The 23,757-nt window shown below is 31.1% G+C and overlaps 1 long non-coding RNA gene across 1 annotated transcript in view; it reads left to right on the top strand.

Annotated features, from left to right (window-relative positions):
* The window catches only part of LOC143199823 (uncharacterized), a 36,398-nt gene extending 13,038 nt beyond the window's left edge, over window positions 1–23,360 (top strand). Inside the window, exon 2 of the long non-coding RNA XR_013006544.1 lies at window positions 23,281–23,360. This is a non-coding gene — a long non-coding RNA (uncharacterized LOC143199823). The remainder of the gene's footprint in view (window positions 1–23,280) is intronic.
* Window positions 23,361–23,757: the final 397 nt, after the last annotated feature.

The following is a 23,757-nucleotide window of genomic DNA, read 5'->3' as shown; positions in this document are numbered from 1 at the left end:
AGAATCAGCTAAATACCTTGGAATCCATCTTGACGGTAGATTAAATTGGAAGCATCACGTTAGACAAAAAGCAAAACACATTAGAACCAAAATAAAACAACTATACTGGTCAGTCGGAAGATACTCTCAACTTGATCTAAAATCAAAGAGGTTGATCTATAATACAATTATAAAGCCAATTTGGACCTATGGGGTGCAAATATGGGGTTGTACTAAAAATTCAAATCAACTAGTCGTACAACGCTGTCAAAACGAACCTTGTTCGATTGATTACCAATACCTATCGCTATGTAACTAATGAAGAACTGCACGATGACTTGGAGATCAAATGGATTGAAGTTATCCAAGATTTTGCCTTGAAACACGAAAGAAGATAACTAAATCATACTAACGTGGAAGCAATACAACTGCAGACAGAGCGCAGGATGTCAGGAGATTGAAAAGAACAAAACCATACGAACTTATATAAATTGTATTCATTTAGTGTAAACTATAGCTATAAGTTAATAATTAATAAATAATTATAATTTTATAATTGTAGAATACATACTGATGTATTTTCTCGCACTCGTCTTGCTTGTTAATTAATCCAAGTACATAGGAAAAGTAGTAATAAATTAATTGTAAATTAAGATTGTACTAAGCGTATCTAATAAAGATGTTATAAAAAAAAATAATAATCTTAAGCAAGAAGAAAAAATCTCTGGAAGAAAAATTCATTGAAATAGTTCATGCAATAAATGTTGTGTTATGATAAAAAACGGTGAAAAATATTAAAAAATAACAAAATAATAACAAAATCAGTATTTACGGTGAAATCATCCTCCAAGTTATAATAAATAACAAATAACGTTGCTTTTCGTTACATAAATTTTTTTTCTGATCCAATTACTATTACATTTGCCGAACATTTGCGACTAAAAAATTGTCTATTTCGTGCGTGTTTGTATAATATTTTTTAGGTAAGGTGATATCGATCTAGCCACTTTATAGGCCCATTTAGAAAATATTACCGTTATAGATATATGTCAAAAAAGAGACTCAAGTCAAGGTTCGTATTGGAAAAAGATCCCAAGACGATATTTTTATTGGGCGTAATATTTTATCCAAAAATAAACTACTCTAAGGAGTTTGAGATGCCCAAATAATGTTTCGTTTCGTTAACTTAATGCCGTCTTATGTAGTAATAAAAAATATATAAATACTAAACTTTTTTGTTTTTTATTATCAGTTATCTTTAATATAAATATATATATATATATATATATATATATATATATATATATATATATATATGTTGATTATACCTAACTTCGACAATGAAAATGTTACGAAGTCAAAAATAACTGTACCAGTTTGCTATTGTTTTAGATGTGTAAATGATGTGATGCTTTTGATCTTTTTTATTTATATTTCTATAAACTGAAGAAAATCAGTTCTCCCTCAATATACCATGACCGTTCTGTGATGAGACTGTCATGAGATGAGACAGTTATTTGTCACAAGAGAAAGTAGAACTTCTAGAATCAAACTGATAGAAATGCAATATTTTTTGCTTCATTTCTTTTTGGAAGGAAAGGACAAGCAAAAAAAACTATATATTTGTTATATTTGTTTTTCGTAGGATTGAAGTTACATCAATGAAATTTTTGTGGAGTTATATCAGGATCTAGAAGAAGTGCAAAGGTTAACGAGACTACTTCCTTTCTTCTTGGGGAGAAAATGAATAATAAAAACTAAATATTTAAAAAAATTGTCTTTGTCGAACTGATTTTTCTTAGCTGAAAAATGTATAATAATGTCCGTGGGGGAAATATTTTTATTAATTCTATATGTTCTTGTCAATGGTCAATATTTTGTCAGTACGTCTATTAATTTAGATAGCTATATTGGAAGCCCTAGTAACTTTAAAGTTTTGGATTTCAGAAAACTGGGTACATGACAAGGGTACTTTGTATTCATCCAAATAGATGTTATTATAGCTGACAAAGAGGCAAAAATAATTTTGTTCGTGGATTAGCTTCAAATTGACAAAAAATATTGCTTATTATTATAAAAATTATACTATTCTATCATCTTTGGTAAATGAGACAGGAAATAACACTTTACAGAAGAAGAAACCCCATTTTTAATGAAGTATGAACTATTTCAATATCCAACTGATTCGCCAGACTTTACAATTCTCTACTTAACTTATTGAATAATCTAGTTTATATTTCATCTTTTATTTTTATATAATACCATAACAATCAAATATATTTTGAAATAAAAGAAGAAAATATTTGAAAGAAAATAATTGAGATGATATTGAACTTTTTAATTGAACTAAAAATAATTTGGTTCGACATACGTATATGCAGAAAGATTAATTTTAAAAACTATTTTGTGGCTTCGTTTTGTATAATTTATATGTGTAATGTTATGTGCTGAGGAATAAATGACACAGGCTAAGGATGATTTAATTTTTTTAAATATTGTCAACAAATTCCTAAAATAATGATAGCTGGATTAGCTGGCGCAGTGGGCAAGGTGAGAGGACAGTTGTCCTACTGTCGCGATAGTCGCGAGTTCGAATCCATGGTATTAAATTTATGTTAGTGATTTTTTATAATTGTTAGTGTCTAAAAGGCAAAAGTGTAAAATCCAACAAGGAAAATGACCGCAGTCACGCCTGTAACCAGGCCATATATCTTCTTGCATAATTTCTAAGTTGATCACTCCCCAGTTGGTAGGTTTAATGCTTGGAACCGTGGTTCGGAGCTCACGTTAATGCAGTAGGCCCAGTCCAGATAAATCCCAGTTGGTAAAAAGGGGTCTTTAAAATATAACAATTTAATGATGAAAGAAATTTCATATTTTAATATCAAAGTACATTTGGCCCATGTGAAGGAAGATTAGGAAAATCTAAATAGAAAACTAACTTACCTTTAATGTGCCATTTTTTTTATTTAGTGTTGCCCGGTTACTTTATTATTTTACTCAGTACAATATTTTAATTGTAACTTTATTTAATTCATAATTTTTGATAAAAAAATAATTAGAAAGATTAATTTTTTATATCAATTTTATCGTTTGCCTAAAATAAGCTTACATATAATTTAGAGGAACGGTAAGAAGCTGCTTAATGAAATTATTTCTCAAAATAATGGCGGCGCCGTTAAAAACTTCGAAGCTTCGGACGGCAGGTTTGGATTTTTCGCGAAAATGAAATCCAGATTTAGTATTTCGAAAAGTTTAATTACGGCTCTAAGTCAGGAGGCTTACAAAGTATTAGGTGTTTTGTCAGCGAAAAGGATTTTCAGTTAAAATGGGAAAGGTTCCTTTTTCGGGCGTTAAGAAAACGGCAGTGGATAAGAAACGTCGCAAAGATAACTCGAACTAGTAAAGTGTGTTCAACGGTTAATTTTATCAACGATCCTCTTCGCAGGAAGTTATTTTTAGTTATGTTTATTGGGGAATTTTAATACACCGGATATACCAATATAATTCAGTTAAAAACACTTTTTTTAGATCAAAATGATCTGGACTTATAGACGATGGAAAAAGTAATATAAACATTTGTCATATTCAGAACTGACAATAGTGCTGGCAAGGGAAGATGTTTGGTGGCAACTTAGCGGTGGCTTCCCTTATTAAGGGTTCAGAAATCGCATGTTATTCTATGCTTTGCAAAGGACAAATCGTACTACAAAAATGGTATCGAAAAATTGGAGGGTTGCTATAATCAGTGTATCACCCTTGAAGGCAATTATGTTGAATAAGAAAAACTAATTTTGCCAAAAAAATGTGTTTTACTATGGTAGGCCGAGGATTTTTCAATTGAACTGTTAATAATTACAGTATCATTTTTGTTTACTATAATATTAAATAATTACATTGATAGTTCCGAATATTAGCTCCTTTTTTATCTTTGATGTCACGCATTTTCTCCCTTATAAAGTGAGCAAGAGTCAACTTTCTTATATCCTGATGAAACCGACCTTGCTTTGCTTGTATCTTTGTGTCCACTTATCATCCAACTAAAAGTCCCATCTGCATGATATTCTGTTATTTACTCTATTATTCTACTATATCCCTCTATATTCTATTTGTTCTGATGTGAAATCTGTATTATAATATTTACTCTCGCAATTTGACAAGAAACATTCATAATGTGATACTTAATTTAAAGAATCGTATTAATTTATAAATGCTACGATCTGCTTTTCCAATATTTACAATTTTATTCTTAATGGTACAATTATATCATGTAATCTAATACCACTTGATTAATTTCTCTGGCATCACCTGATGATGTCTCCAGAAGTTTACGGGGCAACACTGTCCAACTTTCTGCAGAACTTTTATTGTTTAAAAAGTAAAACTGCTAAAGTAAAATTATGTGGTGTTGATAAAAATTCAAGTTACAAATAATACAATAATAACAGTAGTAAACAAAAAATGTTTCTGAAACCAATTTGCCTAAATCTTATGTATTTTTGTGCGCTAAAAATTAATTTCGACAATCACAATTCTCGTACAATATAACGTTGATTATATATCCTTAAAAATGGGGAATTTATATATATATATATATATATATATATATATATATATATATAATATATGTATACATTTGATAGCTGTCGGATCATTAGTTTGTGAATTATAGCATTTTGAGTAAACCAACTTTTGTTATTGTGAAAAAAATGTATAAAAAGGAATTTCGCGTGTTACAAAATATTGCTTTTTGAAGGGAAAAAATGCAGTTGAAGCAAAAACTTGACTTGATGCCGAGTTTCTGGACACCGCAGGAAAATCAACCGTCAAGGATTGCTATGCCAAGTTTAGACGTGGTGAAATGAGCACCGAAGGCGGTGAACGCAGTGGACGCCCAAAAGAGGTTGTTACAGAAGAAAACATTTTAAAAACCCACAAAATGATTTTGAATGACCGTAAATTGAAATTGAATTAAATAGCAGACACTCTAAAGATATTAACTGAATGTGTACACCATATCATTCAGGAATATTTGGGTATGAGAAATCTCTGTGCAAAGTGGGTGCGCCTTTTGACCAAAAGCAATGACGAGTTGATGATTCGGAGCAGTGCTTGAAGATGATCAAGCGTAATAAACCCGGCTTTCCGCGTCGATATGTGACAGTGGATAAAATATGGCTCCATCATTTCACTCCAAAGTCCAAACGATAGTCATCCGAGTGGACTGCACACGATGAACCCGCTCCAAAGCGTAAAAAAACGCAACTGTCAGCTGGCAATGGCGTCTGTATTTTGGGATGCACATGGATTAATTTCCATTGATCTACATTTAAATGGGAAGAACCATCAACAGCGACTATTACATAGCGTTATTGGACAATTTGAAAGACGAAATCGCCGTAAAATGGCCATATTTAAAGAAAAAGAAAGTGCTGCTTCACCAAGACAATACGGTGCATGAATTGGGCTTCGAATTGCTTTCTCATCCACCGTATTCTCCAGATCTGGCCCCCAAGGACTATTTCCTGTTTTCAGATCTCAAAAGAATGCTCGCTGCTAGGAAATTTTCGTCGAATGAAGAGGTCTATTTTGAAGCAAAGGGCAAATCGTACGACAAAAATGGTATCGAAAAGTTGGAGGGTCCCTATAATTAGTGTATCACCCATGAAGGGAATTATGTTGAAATAGAAAAAAAACTGCCAAAAAAAATATGTTTTACTGTGTTAGGCCGAGGACTTTTCAATTTACCTGTTAATAATTACAGTATCATAGCTTATTACATCGGAGTTTCTGTTTACTATAATGTTAAATTGTTACATTGCTAGTTGCGAATATTAGCTCATTTTTATCTTTGATGTCACGCATTTTCTCCCCTGTAAAGTGACCAAGAGTCAACTTTCTTATATCCTGATGAAACCGACCTGAAAAAAAAAATAGTTGGGCAAGAAATGGTATTTAAGGCTCATAGAGTACCAGCAGTTTTGTTGACTTATCTCTCATGTAATACGATACTTTTCTAGTTAGGAAACTTAGTCACGCCATCTTTAAATTAAATTCAAGCGCCCTTTTGCTCTGTACTCATCGTTGCTTGGAAGTTGGGTTGTAGCCATTATTTTGGGCCAATGTTTATTCTTTGATGGAAATTCTATTAATATCTTTTGATGACCAATGAACATGAAGGCAACTTTTAATTCTCCACAAAGTATATAATTTTAAGGTATATAGTTAGTGTTCTGTAAAATTATATTTCCAATTTCGTAAATTTATGTCACATGGATTCATTGAGCAACAGGTATACGAATTTCTGGTATACATATATTTTGAAACTTTAATATTTATTCAACTACAAAACTGTTAGATACATTTTTGATATATATGTTAAAATATGTGAGAGTTTAGCAAAAAATACTATTACTAAATTATATCACAAAAAATTCATACTTTAAAAACTGTTTTATTTTATGGAATTAGAAGCGTCTTGACAAACGACGATACAAAACGACACTGATTAGAAAACAGAACAACTTCTCTCACTCGTTCACTATTCGGGTAGTTCTAAAACACTGCAATGGCGGTATAGCCAGGTCCGTACTACTATACAAGAGTATACAGTTATGTTTGGCTTCTTTTAATAACCCTTTCCTTTGATTATTTACCATTTCGTGATTTTTTTGAAGAATATAGCTCTATATATGACACAGAATTTTTAGCTTAAGTTAGAGTTATTACTTCTGGATCTTTTTAATAATTGCGTTTAAAGTGAATATATTCGGATAAGTACATTTTCATTTTGTTTCTTTTCCCGTTTATCTGAATCGCACACAAGGAATTCGGAATCAGGTTTTTTTTTGTTTAGCTTTGTTATTTTCTTTTTACGGCGAGGCTATATATTTTTGATGGGCAAAATTGGAAAGATAATGCCGTTGTTTACTACAGGAGATATATTTATCTGTACGATATATTTTTTAATAATGTCTAATAATAACATAAAGACGAATTAGGTTTTATTAATTTATATCCATTTACTTTTTTACTATTATAAGCCCAATGTGGCAGTTAATTTCACAAAAAGATAAGTCGCCAAGCATTTTTCGCCAACCTCGTAATTGTTGAAATGTTTGATGTATCGAAATAGTGTCTGATTGCTTTCGCTGTGAGCAATGAAGTAAATACATTAAAAATAATCGTGGTTCAGTAGACTGAATATACAGTGCTGGCGCGTGCGTCCCCACTATTAGAAATATTTGAATATTTTCAGCATTGCTTGGGACGTCGTGGGTCACTCTGTTTTTTATATATAACCAAACTTCTGATATGGGCATACTATTAGTCTTCAAGGCATAAAATATACTCTGTATTATTTTTTAAAATAAATGGTAATGTTTAAAAGTTTTATGTTAACCTATATATACCGTACATATTTATATATAATAAAAATGACCTTTAAGAACAGTAAGAACATAACATTAATTTACGGAACATTTTAAAAAATGTACAAGGAAAAATACAGCATAATATTAAATTTTTATAAATTAGAGGATATAAAACAATGAACCTTAACTATGCTATAAACCATTTATTAAAGTACCACATATTTGGATATACAATTTTACAAATGTATTATAAATAAATAAAATTTTATAACAACTTCCTTGCAGATACATTCCTTTATATTTCTCACAGTAATTACTAACTAATTACAATACAATAAAAGTTGCAAAAGAACATTTTTCCAAATAAAGGCAAGGTTATTTCATAGAAAAAGGGCTTACCTACTAAAAAAACCACCACCATATTTAATGAAATCGTGGACTCAAGTACCTAAAAACTCAATGATGTTAATAGTTTGTGTTTTTTTTAGTATATATATACATATACATACATTGTCCGTAACTCTTCTAGCCTTATCGTACCTTACCTAAGATTAAGATTCATTCGTAATATAATAATCTCATCGGTGCTTTTATGCAAATAACTACCTTGACAATTACAGCCTGGACAGCTTCTTTACTTCTTGTTCCCTGAAACATTCTTTAAGCAATAATATTTTTTCTTTATCGTCCTGTGGCTTCGAACTTTCAAATTCTTACACGTTCTTGAAATATAGATTATTATGTTTAACATCTCCATATTATAGTTCTTAATTAATTAATAGTTCTGATTGTTATTAACTAATGATTTCAGTTTGAATGTATACGCGTCTAAAATGAAAAGAAAATATATATCGATTATAAATTAAAAGGGAATATAAACATATTAATCAGAACCAGCATAAAGCCAGCAAGGGTTTTGGAACAAATATCGAGAATAATCGTAATTCTGAATAATTCAATATCGATTTTGACGTTTTTTTTTGTGTACAAATAGAATCGTTTGTTCCCTTCTTTTTGTCGATTCTTCAATTTTTTTTGTTTACATTGGATCTTTCTAATTGCATGAATATTTAAATTCTCTACAAATATTTATAAAAGGATTTCGATTGTCAGTGTTTCATTTATTTGAATATTTATACAGAGTTATTCGATAAGTGCGGGCCGATATTGATTTTTATTTAGTTATTTCAACGACTATTATGAACATATTTAATTTTAAAACGTTTTTTTTTGTGCTAAAAATCTAAGTTTGATTATTTTTTAATTTTTAGTGCGTTCCTTATTTATTTTATAAAGTAGGTTCAGTTTGTTTGTTAATAATATTTTTTTGTTCTACTATTCAATCTCTAAAACAGTAGCTCCTATATTTTTTCCGTCACTAAATTTATTTAATTCGAGCTAGCATATTATTCAATATTCTAGAATCATTACAGATAGCATCTTTAATTTGTGTTCTTGACTTTCGTTAATCTACTGCTTTCTACTTTGCCTTATGCGCCACATTATGACTAAACCTCACCAACAAATGAGAAATTGATATATTCATTATAACTTTTGATGCACAAACTAATGTATATCAAAACATGTCATATTATATAATATGACGTTTCTGTCTACCCATTCGTAATTATATTAAGTCTGTTTCGTCATGAATTAAATATTAATAACTTTATATTAAATATAATAATTTAATTATTAAATATTATTTAATTATAAAATAACAATTGTTCGTATTTTGAACGTGTAGCAAATCTAATACAAGTATGTAAATTGAAATTAATTTTATACGTCATTTGGGCGCATTGGTTTAATGGGATAATAAATTATTTCTTGATGTTGGCTGGGTCAATCCTCTAGAGTGCTAATTTAGTCTTCAGCGGTGTTAAGTGGTTTATTATGTATAGCGTTATAAATGTTGCGTTTGAGGTAATAGTGTTGGGCATATTTTAATTTACTTTAAAGTTAAAGCTGCTTCTCATGTTGAAATTGCTTTATGAAAGGATTTTGATCAGGAAATATTATTAGGGATTTTTATTTTAAATAATATTATGTATACGGAATAAATTAAATGTTTGAAAATATGTGAATTGTTTGCAAAATTGTGTGTTTTTTTTTAATTATAGCTTAAAAATGAGAACATATCATTATAGTACTTCCTGAATCCTCAGTTTTTATTCTAAGTGTTTTAGATTGCCATTTCTCGTATGTTTATTAGTTTAAATGTTTTATAAACTGTTGAATAATGATCTTCAAGATATATATTCAGCAAAATATTATTTAAGGAACATTTATAGTTATTTCTTAAAAAATACTTAATAATTCTACTATTGTAGTATTAATGTCTAGAAAGCTGATGTAATGTGTTTGGTAGGATCCGAAATGAATTATTTTTGACCTGCTGGATCCTGTTCAAAATTATTATATTAATTCTCTACTGTCAACAACTAATACGATTAAAGCAAGCGAATAAAGGGAAATGAACAGAACCGATCAATAGGAAAGGTATTCTTTCATTACGAAAACAAATCTTTAGTGAAACCGCAAAAATGGAGAGCGATTGACGGTGAAGTTTCATGCTTCAACCCTATAGCTTAGATCTTTATATTTATTATATTGTTACTAGACATTGACGGCTGACCCACAATTTATCTATGCAATAACTTAAATCTAGGTATGTATCTAGGAGGACTTATCAGTCGTATGTTTATGTATTAACACTGTTTTTTTCTATTAAATGAACCTCACTACACTATATTACACAAGGTCAAATGGTTTGATTCTTTTGAGACTATATCCTATTCTGGTATCATCCAAGAGTATTACGTCGATATTGACATGAGAATGGAGTTTCTTCTGATGTCTCCTTGCGATATCCTTGGTTTCCTGAGTGACAATCGGTATATAAAGTTCTCGGTGCTATAATTAGCACTATAGTAACTGGGTGCACCTACAATACTTCTCAGGATTTTGTTCTGGAAAAATTGTATTGTTTTTACATTAGTTTTCGCGGAACATCCCCATAATTGGTATCTGTATTTCCATATAGCTTTCAATGCATATGTATAACTAATGTACTCATAATTGTGAATTTGTTCCAATTAACCTATAGCTTTTCCTATATTTGAAATCCAGGACTTTCCTTTTGTTTTTATATGTTCTTTCCAGCGAAGTCTTCCAACCAGATTCATTTCGAGATACTTAGTATTATTTGTTGTTATTGGTACTTGTGCGGTAATATGTCAACATGGACATATATACATTCATTAATTTTTATTTTCCAGGTTTGGATACCATTATTTAATATGTAGTGTTCATGTGGCTTCCTCGCTATCGACTTCGACAACTAGAATAGTAGTGTCATCAGCAAATGTAGCCGTCGTGATATTTTCCACTTGCCACATTCAACGTCATATATCACATGTATATAGTAGATAGGAAGGAATTGGACCCTATACACTTCTTTGTGGTAAACTTGCTGTAGCTTCTTTTATTTTATAGTAGGCTTACTGTTATCAAGAGTTAGTCTTGTCAGGCTGGCTGTACTGTAAGATTTTAATATTTCATGCTGTTGCTTCGGTAACATTTTCTCTATATATACAATAAATATTGTCAAATTTTTAAGGTAATAAATAATTACAGTAATAAAAATATAAATATTAAAATATTTCATTCAGTCATCACTTATTAGGCGTAAATTCTGATTTGATAATCTCGAACCGATGTATATTTAAAACAAATCATTTACGTCGTAATTAAATCATTGCCCCTTTGCAGGAACAAACGGATCCATACCTAAACACGACAACAGAACAGTGTCAGAAAGAATGAATATATATGCACGTTGGATCCCATCTTGTATTTCAAATATATAAAAATGTATGTGTTTGAATTTTTATATTTAATAATTAATTTATATTACCATTTACGTCGTACTTAAGCCCTTTTGAAGCGCAGACCGATCCATATCTAAACACGGCATAGTTATGACATGGAGCTCATCTTGTATATATATATATATATACTAGCGACCTGCCCCGGCTTCGCACGGATGCAATGCTGATACTAAATTAAATACACTACAGAAAAAATATGAACGTTGTATATAAAAACATAGCGGCCCGCTCCGACTTTGCACGGGCATAAAATATATATGCCTATATCACTCAATGAAAACATGATTAAAATCGATCCAGTATTTTTGGTTCATTCATTACAGCCCTTGGCCTGCACGCATTAAATTTGGAGTAAAACAATTCCTCTTCCCCTATACTTACTATGAAGATTTCCTGCTATCTTTGGAATATCTAAATTCATACAATTTTTATTACATTACACATTTTTAAACGCAAATTTTAAATTTGTAATATCTCCGAAAATATTTGTTTAATTTACATGCTGTAAGGAACCATATTGATCTATATTAATTGCACACTGTATTTAAGGTACTTAATTCGATAAGGATTAATGCCGTATTGCTTAAAATAGCTTCGTAAATAAGCCATTTTCTCACTTAAAAAGTAAACAATAAAAATGGTTAATGTGGGTTATCCCTAAAAGATAAACATATACCATCGCAGACTTTTTTGTAGATCTTTTTATGGTGTACAATACTGTAGTACATTAATTTGATCTAACTCGTAGGGTTAGGCAGCGTTTTTGCTAATTGCTAAATAAGCCTAAAAAAATAGGTTAATTTACGACATCACGTTAGAAACCTCTAAAATTATCAATGTTGCCTTAGTATATTATGCATGCATTATACATATAAACCTTCCTCTTAAATCACTCTATCTATTGAAAAAACCGCATCAAAATCCGTTGCGTAGTTTTAAAGATTTAAGCGCACATAGGGATATAGGGACAGAAAAGGCGACTTTGTTTTATACTATGTAGTGATATATATATATATATATATATATATATATATATATATATATATATATAAATTTTACTTTTCCATCTTGAGAGTAAGAAAAAACCGAAACAATTTCGCATCGCGACAATTCTTTATGTGTCCTTTAACAAAGTTAAATGTATGTCTCGTCTAAAAGCTAATAAATTCCACTTTCACGCTAACCTCTCGCATCGTTCGTCATGGCGGAAAATGACGAATTTCCCGATGGATTTCCACACAGAATCCCGTCCCGGCGAGATATATATAAGCGACATCGGACACTGTCCGTTTGGTTTTCGATGGAGCTCCATTAATATTTCGTTTGAAAGGTTCTGATTTTTTTCATGTCAAATAGATTCTAGATTGAAATTCAATAAGCGAGTTTTTTTCTTCCCGCTGCCCTTTGAGAAAAAAAAAACCTGCTCGGCTCCCGGCTACGTCACCCAGAGCGGTAAGGTGGCCTCATTGTTGTTGTTTGTATGTTCAAAATTGAAATGTTTGGCCGGGTTTTCAAAGTAAAGGTTTTACTTAGCCGGGGTCCGATGGCAATATTCGAAATCAAATAGCTTTTAGGTTACGTAAGCTTTCGACGGTAGCTCAATTATATTCACTTTTAATCTTTGAAAGGTTTTAGAAATATTTTTTTTAGTATTCCATTTTGATATTCCTAGATCCCAGACGTGTTACAAGCTCGATAGTTTCGGCATTAGATCTGACGTTTTAAGGTTCATATTTTTTAAAAATTTATAGGCTTAGCGAAAATTTTGCGGCGTATATCGAGAAATAATCCTAGGCCTAATGTTTTTGTGTGATATACGCTACAAATAAATATATTTCAATAAAACAAAAAGGCCCAAATCAAGCAACCTGATCGTCAGATAGATAACACAAAATATATAAAGAAACACAGCGGGTAGCCCTGTGGACTAAGAGTTTAGCTCGCTGTGGCTAAAGTTTTTGAAGCTTATAAAATAAAATAAAAGATAAGGTTAAAATGTACGTATATAAATACATTTACAAATATATATTTAAATAAATAGTTTAGGCTCTGGTCGACGCACTGTTAGCTTCAACTCTTATACACTAGATTACTCGTCGTTTCTGTTGTATGTAAATTAACGACGGACGCGTAATTTTTAAAATAAAAATCTGGTAACGTTGTATCGCAAAATACCAGCGAAAATCAATTTTTAATGTGACAAATCCATAACGTTTACATTCGAAATTATATTAAAAGGGAAAGTGACAGGTTAAATCATTATTAAAAGGAATTATTTCATTTTAAACAGTGTTATTTAAGAGTTTGTGTTACTTTCGGTTATTCCCGTATTGCTGGAATTATTAAGGAGTTATGGAAAGTTTGGATAAAAAACGATTAGTTATCTTTAACATTTTTTGTAGATAAAACAAATTAATGTGTCGGCTTTATCGGACGGCGTATACAGCTGCGAAGGAAAAACTGGAAAATTCTGAGAATTTCATCCCAACATTTCTTTTATAACATCTTTATTAGATACGCTTAGTACAATGTTAATTTACAACTAATTTATTACTACTTTTCCTATGTACTTGGATTAATTAACAATCAAGAGGAGTGCGAGAAAATACATCAGTATGTATTCCTCAATTATAAAATTATAATTATTTATTGATTATTAACTTATAATTATAGTTTACACTAAAAGTATACACTTTATATAAGTTCGTATGGTTTTGTTCGCTTCAATCTCCTGAGATCCTGCGTGCTGTTCAGCAGTTGTATTGCTTCCACGTTAGTATGATTTAGTAATCTTCTTTCGTGTATCAAGGTGAAATCTTCGATAACTTCGCAAATCCATTTGATTTCCATGTCATCGTGCAGTTCTTTGTTGGTTACATAGAGACAGGCAATGGTTATCAATCGAAGAACCTTGTTTTGACAGCGTTGTATGACTAGTTGATTTGAATTTTTAGTGCAACCCCGTATTTGCACCCCATAGGTCCAAATTGGCTTTATAAATGTATTATAGATCAACCTCTTTGATTTTAGATCAAGTTGAGAGTATCTTCCGACTAACCAGTATAGTTGTTTTATTTTGATTCTAATGTGTTTTGCTTTTTGTCCATCCTGATGTTTCCAATTTAATCTACCGTCAAGATGGATTCCAAGGTATTTAGCTGATTCTGTTTGAGGAATCGGGCATCCATTGAGTGATATAATTAAGTTTTTATTATATTGCCTCAATGCAAAATTAACGTGGACAGATTAGGTGCTATTAAGTTGAATTTTCCAATATTTCGTCCATTTGTAGATTTTCTTGACTGCCACTTGCACTTTTTCATCCCAACATAGATTAACAAAATTCGAGAAAAACAAGAATCGTCAGTTCTCTTTGTTTACAAGGTATTTACAATTTAAAAATCAGCTTTCGATTCAATTTGATGTCTGATGAACAGAGAACAGCTAAGAAAAATTGTCCTTGCTTAAGAACTGTCATTAATTAATATGGTCATATCATTTTACTTGAAATAATTTTTAGGGTTGTTTAAGATTTTTCCGTATATTTTTGTAATATAAACTTATGATTAATTTATAGTTTCATTTGTAAATGCATTTGATAAAGCACTAACCGAATATTGCAATAATATTAGAATAAATACGTTAATTTGTGCATCAAGGTTTAAATGTTGCATAGAACATTAACAGTTTTTAATAACATAATTTAATAGAATTTTAATTCCTCATTTGTTGGTGAATTGTTAGTTTCCATAACGAAATTTAGTAGAAAGCAATAGATAAATGAAAGCCATAGTAGACAAATTAAAGAGGATCCAACTGCAAGGGAGCTATTGAAGAATACAATAAATAGCAAAACACAATTTATTAAAAATTATTGTTTTAATAAGCCTGGCGTATTTATCGTTGTTACAATACATATTTTAGGTCAGAAATATTGATAAAATATTAGGACTATATGAATACATAAATGAAGTAATGAAAATATGTAGCAGGCTTTGAATTGTTTCCTCATCTATACCGTATTTTCCAGATCTGGCCCCCAGCGACTATTTTCTTTTCTCAGATCTCAATAGAATGCTTGCTGGGAAGAAATTTTCGTCGAATGAAGAGGTGATCGACGAAACTGAGGCTTATTTTGAAGCAAATGCTATCGAAAAATTGGAGGGTCGCTATATTCAGTGTATCACTCTTGGAGGGAATTATGTTGAATAAAAAAACTAAGTTTGCCATAAAAAAATGTGTTTTACTATGGTAGACCGGGGACATTTTATTGTTTGAACCTTGTATCAATTCTTTTGATTATATTATTTTTGTGATTATTTATTACAGTCATCTAGCCTATTCTGATATTGGAAAATGCTATGGTTGCTTAGTTTGGTAATCTAGACTATCCCAAACTTGCAAATCAGTTTTGTGAAAGTCGGGAGTGGGAATTACCTAGACTGGACTAGATTTGGCAATTGAAATAAAATAAACATGAATAAATGTTTGATAGTCCCATTGCAATAAATTACAACAATGAAGATCGTGTTGTTCATTATTATCTTTTAATCTTAGACGACGTAGACAGAAGTCAAAACAACTAGCATATATGAATACTATTTGTTAGGATGCATTGTGATCATTTTTTTCGCTTTAAAAGTCTACATGTTGAGCATAATTGTACGAAGAAAAAGATGTTTACATTTCTTTATCATTTAGAAGCTGTCTGCCAGCTAAGAATAAATGTCACTGCGTGTGGCCTAGCATTGTCATATTAAAGTATGACTCTGTGTCTGTTACTCGTTATTGCGGGTGACTTTTGTAATAATATGTGACATAATTTATTCAATTGACGTGGGCAGTTATCAGAAGTAAACTGGACGTTGGTTTATTGATTGTCATGCAAAGGGAGTTGTCTGTGATGTATTGTGACTGACGATAAAAGTGGACCCACTTCGATAATCCCAATCGCAAAAGGTTATGGGTTAGTTCAGGAGATCCATCTACATCGACATTAAATATGTATACAGTGTATTAAGCAAGCTGTAGTATATTAAAAGTTTCTAAACCGCATGATACTGTTACTAAATATGTCTGTGGATGTTAATTAAACAAACTGAACGACATATTCTTTCAGAAAAGACCAGCAATAGCGAGTGACCGATGCAGTCATTCTCTTACATGACAACGCTCTCTTACATGTTGCAGGATTAGTGAAAGATTTATTGTTGCAGCCTTAAAGGCAATTAGCCGCATCCGGTATACTTACCAGACCTAGAGTTTTTTGATTAATATTTGGTCAATTTGATGCAGCATGGCTTGGTTGGGACACGGTTTCGATATAGTGAAGTAGTGCGAAAATGCTAGGCGAAAATGTGTCGTTATGTTTCCAGAGATAGAAAAAAAGAGTTGTAGAAAATGAAGGAAAATATTTTAACGTAGTGTGTGTATATATAGTACTAATGTTTTTCAGTGAATATTTTTTAAAATGGAAAAATTGATCAGAATGTATGTAAGCGTATCTTGACAGAAAGTGCATCGATGTTATTAAAGAAGTGGCTGATGTTCGGCAATAACAATTAATTCCATATTCCCTAAAATCATTTAACATTCACAGTAGAACATATTTCAACAGATGATATTATATAACGCAATAAATTTTCAAAACAATTCAAGAAAGGACCATCTGAAGGTATAATATGTCTCCTAAAGGAGCGTATAAATCTTACATTTGTATTGGCCTGTCAGATTGCCTTTCAAGGTAGAACTCGTATTTTTTAAATGAAATGTTTTCGGTTTGGATCCACGATTTCCTTTAATATTTCTTTCTATTAAACCAGCTTATAGTGAGAGTTTATTCGACAAGTAAGCAGCGTTATATTTTTTGAATGTATAAACAGGATTTATCTGTTGCCGTTAAAATTTATTTTTCTTTTCAATCTCGAGTTTTTTTTTGTTTCAGTAAAAGTATATTGTCTCTTGAAGATTAGGCTATAAATTAATTGGTAGTTTTCGTACATAGAATGTGTTGATTATTCGAAGACAATTTTAGTACTATAAGATTTATGCAAAAAACGACAGTTCAAATTATGTATAATGTTCTAATATTCTTCTCACTGAAAGTTTTCATTTGTAGGCCGTCAAATAAATTTAAGATCGAATATCTGCGGCTCGGGATTCTTTTTTCCGGAATATATTCGTTCAAAGTATCCTGTACGGAAACCAACTTCCTTTGTTGTTTTTCTTATCCATATATGGAAATCTTTTTTTATTGCCATAAAAAGAACGATAACTCTTACCTGAGTTTTCTAGATACACAAAAAATATACAAACAATTTCGTATTACCTTATTTAGAATTTCGACTTTTATCTGAAAAGTGAATAAGGAAAAGATTGTTCTTGAATATATAACAAAGGGATATGTTTATATATACTAAATAAAAATTCAAGGCTTAATCTTTTCGAAATGAAATTCATAACATGTTTTTTGAATATTTCTAATGACTAAGCACTACTTTCCATCCACAGGAAATCCACAGGGTCATCGTTGAAAAAACACGTGAAAGATGCACTGTTGAAACTCAGCATACTCATCAGGCATAGTGCATTCTTATTAATACTTGTTCAGATCGATAAAGAATGGCTTGTTTGGCACACGGATTCAAAAATTAGAAGTGCGAAAGTACGATTATTGGTTTGCTGGTTAACCAACGTTATTCTAACGTCGTATTGCCATTGTTCAGGACGTCATTATTACGTACATATATTATTTCAAAACGTTTTTTTTTATGCTAAAAATCTAAGTTTGATTATTTTTTACTTTAACTTAAAACTTTTTACTTTTACTTTAAAAAATGTTCTTTTTTTCTTTTTAGTGTTAGATATTTACTCAATAAATTACGCAGTTATTTTATTAAATATAGGATAGCCCAAGTAAAATTACAGACCATATGAGGAAAAATAGGAATAAAGAAACAATGATTGAAAATAAGGAATGCTTTAGGTTCTGGGGTCTGCTACCTATTGTAGATGATTTGACAAATGTTCCAACCATACTAGAAAAAAATGTTGCCCTATTGGGAATCGAAACCGAGACCTCCGTGTGTGAGTTTAACGTTCTAACCATTACATTATAGAAACAGTTCACTATAATATTTCTACGACCTCTCATATGATGTGGTTAGTGCTTAAAAAGCAAACTGAATGGCTTTTACACTGAACTACTTCCGATTTTTTATCACATCACTTCATCATTATCATTATACACAACTATCTGATTATTTTAGATAAACATATGTGAAAATATTCTATGTGCCTTAGCAATTTGAGGTTTTCCCTCTTCCTCCAATCAGATCCTAACTTAGTTCCAACGGAATCATCTCGGAAGTACATTCTTTCGATTAAAAAAGGAACTTTGAAAATCGGTCCATAATTGACGGAGAAATCGGCGACCGTACATTAAAAAGAAATATACAGCCGTACGTAGAAACTGCTTTTTTGAAGTCGGTTAAATAGTGGTCAATTACTAAACAATCGATAGTTCCTAACTCTATTAAAAAACCTATGTAAAACGCTACCGAAATATTAATTAATAAGTTATCTTTTTTACATATCTGTGTTATAGTATTGTCGCATTCTTTGTATAAGTAAACAATAACTATATCGTTGTAATATTTACATGAATTTATGACCATCTATTAACCGTCTAATTGTGGAATCTGAAAATCAACAATGTATTTTTATTAAAAGTGAAGTAATAAAATATGTGCTAAAGTTTTGTCGCGGAGGTATATCAGAATACATACAAGCACCTAATATATATTTTATATTTTCGAAATAAAAGTGATAATAGGAGCCGATAGGCCAATTACGCTATTTTTCCTGTTCCCTCTGTTCTGCGACTGTTATCTGCTCGAGACGAAAAAATAGGAAACTTGCGCGACGGCAAAGTGAAAAAAAAAGCGACAACCCGAGAGAGTTTTCGATTCTGATTAACATATTTAATTTTCCGCCAGTAGGAAGATGCTCGCCGTATTTCTCAAAGTAATTCGTCTCTTTGAGCGGGCGTCTGAAAGGGAAGAGGCTCTGTTATCCTCATCAGTTTTGAAATGTATCAAGCTGAATCTGAAATGGAGCTCAGGTACAATTAGCTTTAATTCGCATTTTTAGCAAGAAAGAAAATCATTATTTTGCAGGAATTATACTAACAAAGCACTAATATTTGAAATGAATATTAATAATGAAGAAAGTATCAGTATATATAGGAGATTGTTAAAAATAAAATCGAGCTGCCAATAGAAATTACTTAAAAATTAACGAAAAGAAGCTGTATTAAAAACTAAAAATTAGTTAGGCCGGCTTGGTTGGTGCAGTGGTAAAGGCGACAAGACGGTCTACCTATTGTTGCGATAGTCGTGGGTTTGAATCCTGCCGGGGCATGGTCGTAAAATTATTATTGTGATTGTTTAATATTTGTGATTGTCCAAGGCAAGAGTCCAGTCATCCAAGTCCAGGCAAGAGTGTAAGATCCGTCACGCCATTATCCAGACATTATCAGGGTAATTTAATAGCTAAATTTACAATAGCTAAATTTTTAATAGCTAAATTAATTTATATATATATATATATATATATATAAATTAGTTATGCAAAAGGAAAACTATTTAATAATTTTTTAGTTTTAGCTATTAAATTAGCCTGATCTGCAGGTTATTTTTATGCTTAGTAATTCACTATTAATTGGGAAAAAGTAATTTCTGTTTCTTTAAAATATGACATTAAAAGCTCTATTTAGTAACGCATCAAGCTGTACTTTGATGGTAAAGCTGTTTCTTTACTTAGTCAAAGATTCATCGAGAATTTATGATGGTAAGTGCTTAAGTCAACGCCAGCGACAAATATTGTTTTCATTACGAAAATTTCTGTTAAAGATGAACATTTCTTATCGATAAAGTAGTGTAAATGCTAATCTTGACGCCGTGGAAGGTCCTGGTATACTTGGAGTTTGGTGAGATTGCAAAATAAAAACCTAGCCAAGCTATTAATTCGACTTCCTTTCAACTCTCAGCAACTAATGCGGTTGCAGTAAGTAATTAAAAAAGTCATTGTTGATCTAGGTAAAAATTACTATTAAATTTTGCTGCATCCAATGTAAAAGCTGAAACTTTGTCCTTCTAGCTTCCATTTATTCTGATCTCCACAGAGCTGTCTTAATAGCGTAAATTCGATTTCGAAGAAGTATTATGACAGTTACTTGGCTGGCATGCACAGAAAGAAGGCTAAAAAACTCCGGTGACGGAATTATGATTTATCAAAATATTATTATTGATTATTATCTGAAGATTCTATAATTCATGTAATATCAAATTTTTCAAAATCAGAATTCTGTTTTTACTTAAAATTTTAATTAAACAAGTATGATATTTATAATAATTGCAGAAAAAGATGTACACCTAAGACAGTAAATTAAGATACCTAGTAAATTAATCCAATACCGACTTGGTGGTGCAGTGGTAAAGGCGATGGGACGGTCCTCCTACTGTTGCGATAGCCGCTGGCTCGAATACTGCTGGGGCATGGTCGTAAATTTATGTTTGCAATTGTTTAAAATTTGTGAATGTTCTAGGCAAGAGTGTAAAATCCGACAAGAAAAATGGTCACGCCAGTAACCAGGCTGGGTAAGACCGGATGTCTTCTGGGATGATTTCTAAAGTGGCTTAATGCTAAGGACCGCGGTTCGGAGCCCACGTTAAACTTTAGGCCCAGTCCAGATAAACCCATAGTTGGTAAAAGGATACTTTAAAATATATTAAAAAAAAATTAATCTAATAATATGATTTTGTCTACTTTTTGATTTTTTTCTACTCGTAAATATTATTAATTGTTTCGCAGTTATATCGACCAATAAACTAGACAACAATTCCTTCTAATCATCTTCTGTTTTAGGGTATTTCGATGTGTAATACGGTAAAATCGATGTACCCTGGTATTTTGTCATATTTATGATTTTGCTAGTTCTCATTCATATTTGTTTTCCTTTGTATTTAGAAATATAGTTATAGATTTATATTATAGAACTACAGATATAAATTTGGTTATCAAAATTTACCAAACTAACCGATATAAAGCCCAAATATGTGAAATCATTAAAACATTTATTTAGTAACTATGTTCGGCCCAGAACTGTTGTATTTGATTGACAGACGTTGTTTATAGAAGGCATATAACGTGTTAAGGACAACTTGATAAATGCTCTGCTCGACCTTTAACATCTGTCGATGAGAATCATGTCATGCATGCATGCAAAAAAATGTATAGTGCCAACCAGATATTAACATTACCAGCTTACGATTATTTGCTCTGGTTTAGTACTAAAAATACTCAAGAAAATTATGAATAATAAAAATATTGAATATATCAATGGCTCATCTATCACTCGATGGATTTATGATATAAAATATTATGAAACAAAGAGAATGGACAATGAATCAAAATTCATGATTTGGAAGTAACGAATTTGAGATAGTAGATCAAGAATATCATTGTATAATGATAAAAATTCAAAAATAATCACAAAATATTCGACAACGCCTGATTTTGTAACATAGCATTGCTGGAAATATCTCAAAATCTATAGAAATCTGTAGAAAATTTAATAAAATGACGAAAATAAATCCCATTAAATTTACAACTTACTATGCAAGAAAGCACAAGCCATACAGTTGCATATTGCTGGCATGAGTCAGATGACGTTCTTAACTATATTTCCTATGAGGTTGCTATTTGTTTATATTTATAGTAAGTATTTTTGCTAAAAAATAGTAAAAATGAAGTCATACAATATTCACGTTTTTTTTAATCTTTAGTTTTCAAAAAAAAAAACTACCACAGGGAAAATTTAATAACTGTATTCATTACAATGGAAATATAGTTGAAAATAGGCTTTGGCTTTTGTAATAGCTGATAAAAAATTCTCTATTTATCCTCTGATGTGGAGGAAAATCCACGGCCGGAAACAAAACTCTGCTGCCTCTCTCTATCGATTTCAGCACATGTTGTAAATTTCTTTTTTTCCATAAAAAAAAAGAATTTATAATGCGTACTAAAAGAGACAAGAACAATATTTTGTGCGCGAAACTCTTTAAGCCGTGTTCAGGATTATAATATATTTAAACATTCTTGAGAACAGAGATACTGTGATTTTATTTTAGGCAAAAGAGAGCTGATATTTAAATAAGACAACGGAGATTTTATCCCTTAAATCTGTTATTTAGGACAAGAAAATTCTAGGTGCGCAGTGGCCAAGGCGACAGTGCTGTACTCCTCTTATTGCGATAGTCACGGATTCAAATCCTGCTGGGGCATGGTTGTTGTAAATTTATGTTTCTGATTGTTTACAGTTGTGATAGAATACAGGGAAGTGAACAAGATCTAGGATATCGTTGATAAGTAAATTTAATTAACGTTATTGTTTCTTTTCGAAAAATGATTATCAATATTTTAGGCCAATGAGTGGAATTGAAAATTGAAAAATTAATTATAGATATACACACAATTTAGCTTAATACCTACCTAAACCTACTTATCTATTTACAATATTATTTTAACTACTACGAACTGATTACTTTGAAGTCTGTACCGAACCCAAATCAGGAAGTGAGCAAGATATTCTACATCTCTTTATGCTTATTATTTGCTAATTCAACGGTTAATACAACGGTAAAAGTAATAAATTAGACAAGGAAAATCATCACTATAGCAGCAAGGCCGTGCAAAACCGGATGTCTTCTGGGATCATCTTGAAGTTGTTCACTCACCAGTCAGTCAAGATTTATTTACAGTTCATTAAAAATATTAGTTTACGAAAAAATAATATTGAATTCAAGTTTATAAATGTGAATCATATTTTAACTATTTTTCAACTTTAAACGGAACTGTATATCTCCTGAAATCCACGAGAAAAAAACACGACTTGTTTTTATAATAGTATAAAGTCGGGTTTAAAGATAGTACAATAGACGCAAACTCTTAACGACAACCATTTACTTTTCCAGATGGATTAAGATGTACATACACGAACAATGGAGCCCTACATGATAATGGAAAATAACACACACATCGGCATCGACGAGAGAATGAGATCGGATGATTATGGGGTAAGTGCTTAAGCTTTCTGTGTTGTTTGGGTTTTGTCTTGGAAAAATACGACGGTCTTAGGGCTAGGGTAAAATGTGGAAAGCGTAAACAGGGACGACATTGAGGCCACGTGTTAAAAATACTCTCTGTAAAATGGTAAACAAGTTAAGTGTAGCGAATGTAACTTGGCCTATTTATTTTGAACGATTGAATATCGATTATTATCTATTGGCGATTGTGGATTGGTTAGTTTTTGAATTTAAAATATTGCTTAAAGTTGAGGAAAATTTAATTTTGTAATTAAATGAAGCCATACTATAGTGAATTTGAAAAGTAACGGTCTATAGGCCACTGTGGAAATAAAGGTCCCCACCATATTCGTTTACTTAGTCAAA

This window comes from Rhynchophorus ferrugineus, unplaced genomic scaffold (assembly GCF_030347505.1).
Source record: "Rhynchophorus ferrugineus isolate W39M unplaced genomic scaffold, kcgeb_rfMv2 rfM7, whole genome shotgun sequence".
Classification (NCBI taxonomy): Eukaryota; Metazoa; Arthropoda; class Insecta; order Coleoptera; family Curculionidae; genus Rhynchophorus; species Rhynchophorus ferrugineus.
This window is presented reverse-complemented; position numbering and strand designations above follow the sequence as displayed.